This window comes from Portunus trituberculatus, chromosome 33 (genome assembly GCF_017591435.1).
Source record: "Portunus trituberculatus isolate SZX2019 chromosome 33, ASM1759143v1, whole genome shotgun sequence".
NCBI classification, from domain to species: Eukaryota; Metazoa; Arthropoda; class Malacostraca; order Decapoda; family Portunidae; genus Portunus; species Portunus trituberculatus.
Window position 1 is genome coordinate 1 of NC_059287.1, and position 10,000 is coordinate 10,000.

Genomic DNA, 10,000 nt, shown 5'->3' on the forward strand with positions numbered 1-10,000 from the left:
AAATGGCCTTGAAACCTGCCAAACTATCTTCAATTTCCTTAAAACCTCCCAAATTGTCTTAATATACCCTCAAAACCAGCCAAACTGTTATAAATTGCCCTCAAAACCTGCCAAATTGTAACAAAATGTCCTCAAAACATACCAAACTGTCTTAACATGGCCTCTAAACTGTCTTACAATACCCTCAAAACATGCCAAACTGTCTAAAATGTCCTCAAAACATACCAAACTGTCTAAAATGCCCTTAGAACATGCCAAACTGTCTAAAATGCCCTTAAAACATGCCAAACTATTTTAAAATACCCATCAAACATGCCAAACTGCCTCAAAATGTCCTCAAAATCTTATCCAGCCCAACCTAACCTAACCACACTTCACACCACACACCACACCACTGACCTGCATAAGGAAGGAAGCCGTGTGACCTCAGCTTTGAGTGGCCACCTCCTCTCGGGTCACAGTGAAGTCGCAGTCCAGGGAGTCCTGTGGCAAAAGATCAGAGGTCACACAGGTCACAATGGGATAGTAATAATAGTAATAGTATTAGTAGGAGGAGGAGGAGGAGGAGGAGGAGGAGGAGGAGGAGGAGGAGGAGGAGGAGGAGGAGGAGGAGGAGGAGGAGGAAGGAGGAGGAGGAGGAGGAGGAGGAGAGAGAGAGAGAGAGAGAGAGAGAGAGAGAGAGAGAGAGAGAGAGAGAGAGAGAGAGAGAGAGAGAGAGAGAGAGAGAGAGAGAGAGAGAGAGAGAGAATAGCAAAAAATTTATAAAATGACAATATTTATTATTTTACCTTTTCTTTTTTTCTCTTCTCTTCTTCTTCTCCTCTTCTCATCTTCTTCCACCTCTTCCTTCTTCTTCTTCTTCTTCTTCCTCCTCTTCTTCTTGTCTTGGTCTGTCTTTCTTCATATTCTTAACACAATCTGAAATAAATAAAACTGGATTAATATCTGAGAGAGAGAGAGAGAGAGAGAGAGAGAGAGAGAGAGAGAGAGAGAGAGAGAGCAGTGAGTGACATAAGCATTGAGTGCAATAATGTTAAAGCTAAGTCAACAGATAACTTTTCACTGAGTTGGGTGTGATGTGCAAGGATTTAAGTCTAGGTATACTGACAGTATTGTAGGTAGTTCTCAAGATGTATAGTCCTGTATCCAAACCATTTCAGGCCATGATTAATGTAATTCATGATTGACTATACTAATGTGTTAACTATGGAATTTTTAATGATATGCATACAAATTGTGGTCTAGCAGATCCCAAAGAATACAAATTTCTCAACTCTTGTAATGAATTACCACTGTTTCTTGATATGGATTTTGTAAGACAGTGATTTCCAAACAAATGATAAATTACCACTTTAGGGATAATGGAAGGATACAGAAAAAAAAAGAAAGTTAAGAATTCTGGAAATTATGAAAACACTGCAGTCTGTAAAGTTGTTGAATAAACCTGTTATAAACACATAGTGAAATTGAGCAACAACAATAAACATTCAGAACTGCTATACATATACAAAACTTGAAAAGAAGAAAAATTATTTAAGTGTGTGGCAAGCCAGGTTTCAATAAGGAATGCTTGAGAACACAGATATTCAATAACTCTGATCACATGTGGGCTTGTTACTCACTACCTGAGCCTGCCTCTTTTTCACATTGTCATTTCTCTCTAAGCACCAGCTGATGCTAAAATCTTGAATTTTTATTTAGCTATAAATATCTTAATATAAAAAAAAATGTTAATGGCATTAAATGACTTGGTGATCGCCTCCCAAGCTAATTTTTTTCTTGTGAAGGCTAGCTGGGTTTGTTGAGCGGTCTTGCAAGTCTTTATTCTCTTTTACAAGATTGAGAATCAATATTCTCTCTTCGTGCGTGAGTGGTTTGGCCCGGTCACAGCTTCTTCCCTCCATTCTTGTAGCGCACTGTGGTTTTGTTGTTGTTCGTGGAGCTCAAATCCGGATTACAGTTATACCAATACTGAAACAACTGTTACCAACTCATGCTAGCGGCAGACCTCTCGCGCCCTACCTTCCACGGCGACTCTTGGTATGGATTGAAGGTAAGGGCGAAGGCTTTGCCTTGCTGGTCGAAGGGAAGGTCCGTGCCTTGGCCTTCGCGACTCTTGGTACGGCCCTTAGTCACTTTGTTACTGAATCATAAAAAACACACAAAGCGAGTAGATGAAGCACTGATGGAGCGATGGCGTGGGCATACACTTCATCACTTCAGGAGCCAAAATTTTAAAATATCTTGAAACACCATTAAAACACCCTAAAATAGCCTAAAATACTTGAAAGTCTTAAACACCCTTAAATAACCTTAAAATAGCCTTAAAAAACACTAAAACAGCCTTAAACACCCTTAAAATAGCATAAAACTCCCTTAAACATCCTAAAATTCTTAAAACACCCTAAAATAGCCTTAAACAATCTAAAACAGCCTAAAAATACCCTGAGACAGCCTTAAAACATCCTAAAGTAGCCTTAAACACCCTCAAAGTTTTCAAACACCCTAAAACAGCCTTCAATACTCACAGTTGGCTAAGTGTGTCCCAGCTGGTGCAGATGCCATGTTCCATCCCTACATAGAGCAACTTCCTTTAGTACGGCCGGTGGTGTCTGGTGATCCTGTTGGGAGGAGGAGGTGGTGGTGGTAGTAGTAGTGGTGGTGGTTATACTAGTACTAGTGGTGGTAGTGAAATGGTGTGGTTTTGTGAGCATCTGATGTGGTAATGTTGTGGGTGGTGGTTGGACAGTGGTGTGGTGGTGGTTGGACAGTGGTGGTGGTGGTGGTGGGGTGATGGTGGTGGTAATAGAAGGATTTTAAAAAGACAAATATTTTCTGGCCAAAACAAGTGAAAAAAATTGATGTTCATGAGACAAAATTGTAAGAAAAAACACGCTATCACACATCCCACACTCACCAAACACACACCACACCAGCACACACCATTCCCACACCTGCACACACCAGTAAATCATAAACAACTCTTTGCAAACACTGGAAAACGTAAAAAACACACACCAAAAAAATATATAGTTTACACACAAAAAAAAAAACACTTACACACACACCGCACGCACCACATACACACCACACCTGCGGAAACCTTTCCCACACCCGCACACACCAGCACAGTATACAGCTTGGTGTGTGGAGGGAGATATGGAGGAAAGATATGGAGGGAAAATTAGAAAAATTGTCAGGTTTTGAAGTGAGATTTAGAAAAGTACTATTTTGACTATGATAGAAGTGAGATAGGAGAGTCAAAATTGGAGGGAAGGTGGAGGAAACATGGAGGAAATAGTCTATGGAAGGAAAAGCCTGGAGGTAACCTGTGGAGGGAGATATAGAGGAAACAAGACAAACATTACCTAAACAAAAAGCACCAAAAATTACCTTAAAATATTGCATCACACAACACACACACACACACACACACACACACACACAAAACAACCCTCAAATCACACCTGGAAAACACCTACAATAAGTCTACCCTAGCCAACCCACACCAAAAAAAAAAAAACAATATACCTACATAGCTATAGTTGACATTACAAAAACTTACAAAAAATACACTTACACACCCACCACACTCACAGCACACCTACAGACACCTCTCCCACACCCACACACACTCACCTCTCCCTCTGGAACTTGGTGAGTGGAGTATTTGTGGAGTTTTGTCGCAGAGAGGACACAGGCAGCCCGTCACCACCAGCGGCTCTCCAAGGACCAGTTGTGACATTGCGGCAAGCCATGGTGCACCTATGGAATAGTGATAGTTGTAATTGTAGTGGTAGTAATAGTATAAATGAGGCATGACAAGGCGTAGGAAAGGAGAAAACTGACTAAAGGCCAACACAGAAAAGGGCCTATGTGGGAGGCACTGAAGCAGGGTGATGCACACTGCCTAACACACAATAACACCAACACATCTCAGTAACCGCTTCAACTATCAAACTATCACGCATATGGGAGTGCACAAACTATCTACAGAGCCAATATGGGGGCGTAGTAAATGAGAAAAACTGAAAATAGTTAACACAGAAATGGCCGATGTGGCAAGCAGGATGGCGGACACTGCCTAACACAATAACACCACCATATCTCAGTAACCGCTTCAAATATCACACTATTACGGATATGGAAGGTGTATGGGTGCATAACCTATCTATGGAGGCAATATGGGGGCACAACAAGGCGTAGGAGGGCAGGAATGGTAAACCTACAGAGTTTCACCACCTTGCCCTTTCTGGACAAAACTATTTTTTTGTGGTAGATTTTGGCTTGCTTTTAATTATCTTGATCTTGATCTTGATGGTACAGGTGACGCAGAATTTCTTCTGGGTCAGGCCTATCGGCAGCTCCTGTAGGGAAATTAAAATACCACTTGTTTTTGGCGCAAATCAACCAATTTTTTTTTACAGCCCCGAAACATATTATGATTTCCATCAAAAAACAACTGGTAAATTAATTAAAAACAAGCTGAAATCTACCAGAAGAAATTTGTTTGTAAACAATTAAGCCCATGTCACGGTATGTCACGGCCGAGCCGCCGCCGGGTTTGATGCGGGAGGCGAGGCTATTGTCATGGCTGATCACCAAAACACGCTTAAAAAAAGAAAAAAAATGTGTCGCCATTCAAAAAGGTTGCATCTAGTATATATGGGGTTCAAATTACTCGTAATCAGGAGTTCTATCTCTTGAGGTGGGTAAAAAAAAAAAAAAAAAAACACGTAGCTGATTGTGGTGAAACTCTGCAGTAATACCGCAGGAATGACCACCACAAATGAGGCAACAAAAATCCGAAAGTTGCTTATTAAAGACGCACTTATTTTCAGTTTACCAGACTTTTTTTTCACCTTAATTGGCACGTCTCACTACTCTACATACTTCACCTAATAACCATGTACACTCACACACTTGGGAATAACTCACCTGCTCCACAAATGTTCAAAAGCTGTCAATGTCAACACTCCAAGCTAGCAATGACGGGTGTTCTGGCTGGTTCTGGTTGGTGTCGGAAGTAATGCCTTTTGGAACGGCACTTCCTGATGGGTTTTCCTGTCGCTCCGGGTTTTTTATATTGCTGTTTATTAATTTTACTGTTGTTATATTCACTGTCTGGTTTTTTTTTTTTTTTTTTTTTCTTTTTAGTTTTGCATATTTCTTTTCTGTTTTTGTCTTTTTCTCCAAAATTCCAACAATATGTCTTTTGGTATTTTCAATTTCACTGTTTTCATATAGCAAACAGTGCTTCCACTTTCAAGGAAATATCCTTATTTTAGGAAATTTTTATGTCACAAGGATCATGTTAAGGAAATTACTAAATCTAAGGAAATTCTAAGGAAATTGGCTTATTTCATTAAAATATCTAAATTTTCTAGCAGCAACTAATATTGTACAGAGCATATCTAGCCAGAGAACTTGGATATGATCATCCTGATGTAAGATCGTTTTATTCCCACTGCAGAGATTTTCTAAGAGAATGTGTAGAGCAGATCCTCTCTAGATTTGATAACATTGGAGATTTTGATTTTTTATCTTGCCTATCTCCTGAAGTAGCCCAAAATCTAACTCTTCCTTCACTGGCCCCTATTTTTGAAAGGTTGCCATACTTGAAGGATGTTGTTGACCTACAGCAAACAAACCTTGAATGGAGACAGACAACTAACTATCTGAGTTCTAGTGTGTCAAAAAGTTTAGATCACAGTGTGTTTTGGCAGTCAGTTTTTGAAGCTAAAAATATAGCAGGAATATACAAAATCCACAGCTCAGCAGGATGGTTTCACTATTGTTCTCACTCCCTTACTCAAATGCAGCTGTAGAAAGATTGTTTAGTCAGCTGAAACTGATTAAGAATGACCATCGAGCATCACTTAAGAATGAAAGCGTACTTGGTCTAATTACAGCAAAGACAGCTTTCCAGAAGAAAGTTCAACATCAGGCTGCAGTCATAGATCCACCACATAGTATGCTTAGACTCCACAGTAAAATGAAAGCCAGTGCAGATAATGATCAATGTTCAAATATCAGAAAACTATTCCTAAGCGGTTTCAAGGAAAAATAATGTTTACAATTTAGTATCACTGTTGGTATGCCATATAAGGAAAGAGATGGGGAGAGCCAGACTCTGCCAGAGAGGAAAGTTGTGTTGTGTTACCTTTGTGACAGGAGTATAAATTTTATATTTGTAGTTTTGTTTATTGCAACAATGCCCAAAGAGAAGAAAATGTATTTTTTTGGCATGTAGGATACAGTATATTTATTCATACCACAGAATATAGATTTTCATAGTCTTATTAATTGCACCAAAGAGAAGATTGTGTATTTTAAGTTGGCATGTAGGATATACCCTGTACCATGGACCTCTGTAACACTGGAGTCCAGTGTTACAGAGGTCTATGGAATCTGTGTAATTTATGTGAAAGGAACATATATTGTTATAGTCTTATTGTACCAAAGAGAAAGAATACTTATTTCAGTTGGCATGTAGGATTTATTTATTAACATTAAACAAGATGTGAATTGTTTTTATGAATTATGAATGATTTTTATGAATTTTTGTGAATTAATAAGTAATTGTTAAACAATTAATTAAACGATTAAAAAGACAAATGGTACTTTTATATGACAACCTCTGTTTAGCTTGAATGAAAAGAATGCAAAAATTATACCTAAGAAAGTTAGGGAAAATATAAAGAAATGTTGGATTGAGGTCAAGGAAACCTAAGGAAATTTTACGAGAGGTTAAAGGAATTTAAGATTTTGGGTGTGGAAGCACTGATAGCAAATCTCCTAGTATGGCATCTGTGTCTTCTTGGTAGGGTCGTTGTAGGACTGGGTGTCTCTGTCTTTCTAAGTTGTAGGCTGGACAGTAAAGAATAAAATGTTTTAGGTCTTCCACTGGATCACCACACATAATACATTCTGTTGCCGCATTTATAAACCTTTGCCTATCTCCAAGATCCATATTGTTGGTCCTACATCGAAAGAGTATTATGGTAGCCTCCCTGTTGTCATAAATCTTATCCTGCCCTCCTATAGACTTTGCCTCATCTCCCTGTACATCTTCAAGCTTACTTTCCCTTCCATCTCCTGTTTCCACATCTTTGTGTCCCATTCCTTCACCTTCCTACTGATATCCAAATAACTCTCAGCCTCCCCTCTTAATCCGATTAGCTGTCTGTATTCTAGGAGTCCGAAATCTTTCTCTAATGTCTTCTACGCAAAATCTCAACATCATTGTATACACTTCCTCTATCACTCAAAGTTCTTATAAAATGCAAAATAACATTTAAATCAAATAAAACTAATATGAAATGGTAAAGGAAAATCATGTCATTCTGCCTTTAAAACCGTAAAAACATCCTAAAAAATGTTGATATCTTAAAATCTTGCTTAAAAATGCTTTCTTCTCTCTCCACGACTGTTTTCCAAAGCCACAGAGATGACTGACGGGTTTTAAGAGTGTTTCTCCTGTTAGCAATGCTGAAATCATGTCATTCTACCTTCAAAACCGTAAAAACACCCTAAAAAATGTTCTGATATCTTAAAATCTTGCTAAAAATGCTTTATTCTTTCATCACGCGTGCCTCTCCACCTGCCTCACGGCCACCTGACCCTGTGCCACCCTGGACTGCCCCTTACTATGCTGCTGCAGTAGGGGGCTGAGCGTGCAGTCCCCGTATCCCAGGCTGGCGTGCCTTCGACCCTCCAGGACGTGGTGCAGCTCTTGCTGGAAATCCGAGCCGAGGTCAAGGACTTGCGTGTGAGGGTCACTGCCTTGGAGCTACAGCGGGACGCAGTGAGACCTCTGCCCCAGCCAGTGTCGGCCCCAGTCCAGCCAGCGCCCCAACCTGCCCCAGATAACAGGCCCCAGAGTGCGCCAGCCAGCCCGCGGCTCCACCCAGTGTCTGCCCCGGTACATCCTTCGCCCCAGTCTGCCCCTGATAGCCGGCCCCAAAGTGTGCTGGCTAGTTCTCAATCATGGTGAGTCAAGCCACCAGCCCCAGTCCAGCCACCGCTCCAGGCAGCCCCGGCGGCATTTTCCCGAACTGTATACTATTTCGTCAAGGGAGGTTTCAGCAGCCAATCACAGCGCGCCTAAGCATCCATCTGCTCATGACGTCATGAGTCACCACAACCAATCATGATTACGATAGATGAATTGATGAAAGGAGTCAAATTCTTGCATTTTAGAGCAAAAATAAATTTTAGTTGTTGACATTTAATGAAATTTAATGAAATAATTATATTCTCATTCTCATCCTTATTTTCCTCTTTCACCAATGTTTCCTACTCATCTACCTCATACACTTGCGCCTCTCTCTCTCTCTCTCTCTCTCTCTCTCTCTCTCTCTCTCTCTCTCTCTCTCTCTGATGAATGTAATAATGTATGTGTGTGTGTGTGTGTGTATATATATATATATATATATATATATATATATATATATATATATATATATATATATATATATATATATATATATATATATATATATATATATATATAATTTTGAGAATGTGGGTGTAAACATGCATTTAATGTGATGTAATTCAATTAATGGGATTAGTTAATATTATTAACAATCACAAAGGATAAATCATCACTAACACTCAACATACTTCTTTTTCCCTACTGGACACTTATTATATAATAAAGCTGAAGTGAGTGCTTGTATTTTTTTTTATTCCTCATCCCACTTTATGCAATTATTCTATAAAATCAGCCGTCTATGGAGCAAATCGCAATTACGTGTCAGTTTTGGTTGGTTCCAGCGATGATATATATCATACGTGTTTATATACTATTCCTCCCCAAAAAAAAAAATACATGTTATGTTATAGTTTTCCATTCAGCGTTTATTCCCCTTCATAGAAAATATAGATTTGATAGGGTAGACAAAAGTAATTTACTGTTAGATTGATGAGTAAAAAGCATTTCAGTTGGTTTATTTAACCAGCTTTATATATCAGAATGTAATTATTTCATTAGATGTCAACTATGAAAATGTATTTTTGCTCCTAAATGCAAAAATTTTACTCCTTTCATCAATTCATCTATCGTAATCACGATTGGCTGTGGTGACTCGTGACGTCATGACGTCGTGACGTCATGGATGACTATGCGCGCTGTGATTGGCTGCTGAAACCTCCCTTGACGAAATAGTATACAGTTCGGGAAAATGCATCCCGTCAACACTGCTACGTAACGATGATACGATACGTAGAAATGCAACAAGTGTGTACCCGCCTTAATTAAAACACAAACAATATTCATCCACAGTGTTACACCCACAACCATGACCGCCGCCGCTCCACCGCTCGTCTTGTCCCACAGGGTGGCCAGCCAGCCAGCCGAGGTGACTCATGGTACAATAACTCACCACGGACTAACCTTCCTTCAAGACGTGTTTGTGTCCGTGGTGGAGGGAGGAACTAATGATGGTGATGGTGGTGGTGATGGGGGTGGTGGACAGGATACAGGTAGGGGCGTGAGTGAGTGAGTGAGTGAGTAAGAGGACAGGAAAGATTAGAAGAAAAAGGAAAAATAAACAATCTTGTCAAAACACACCATTTTCTCTTCCTCTCCCCCCACCGCCCCCCCCTCTCTCTCTCTCCACACACACACACAACCTATGGGCGGCGTAATCAGCTCCACACCCACTGCCGCCCACACCTGCCCTGCCCGTCCATGCTCTCGCCCAGGCTTCCCCAGTCACCCCATACGCCCCCGCAGCTGCCCTCGCTGTATAATGAAGTGACTCAAGACACACAGATCCACGTGTTCCGGAGAAAACTGACGTTTGACAAGCGAGGAGAGAGAGAGAGAGAGAGAGAGAGAGAGATACAAGGGTCTTTACTATATAGAGAGAGAGGTGTTTACTAGAAGTGTCAGCTAGCGGCGTGTAACTGTTACAAAAATTGTCTCCATCTTGTTCTGGTGATTGATGCACTATATAAAGCAGAGTTCAGTGTAATTACCTTCCAGCAGTAC

General features: G+C 40.2%; 1 long non-coding RNA gene across 1 annotated transcript; it reads right to left on the minus strand.

Annotated features, from left to right (window-relative positions):
- Window positions 1–2,528: 2,528 nt before the first annotated feature.
- On the minus strand, window positions 2,529–7,665 carry LOC123512416. The gene is made up of 4 exons (XR_006677092.1): window positions 7,651–7,665; window positions 4,939–5,262; window positions 3,640–3,765; window positions 2,529–2,621 (listed from the first exon to the last, which is right to left on the minus strand). It is a non-coding gene; the product is annotated as an uncharacterized LOC123512416 (long non-coding RNA).
- Window positions 7,666–10,000: the final 2,335 nt, after the last annotated feature.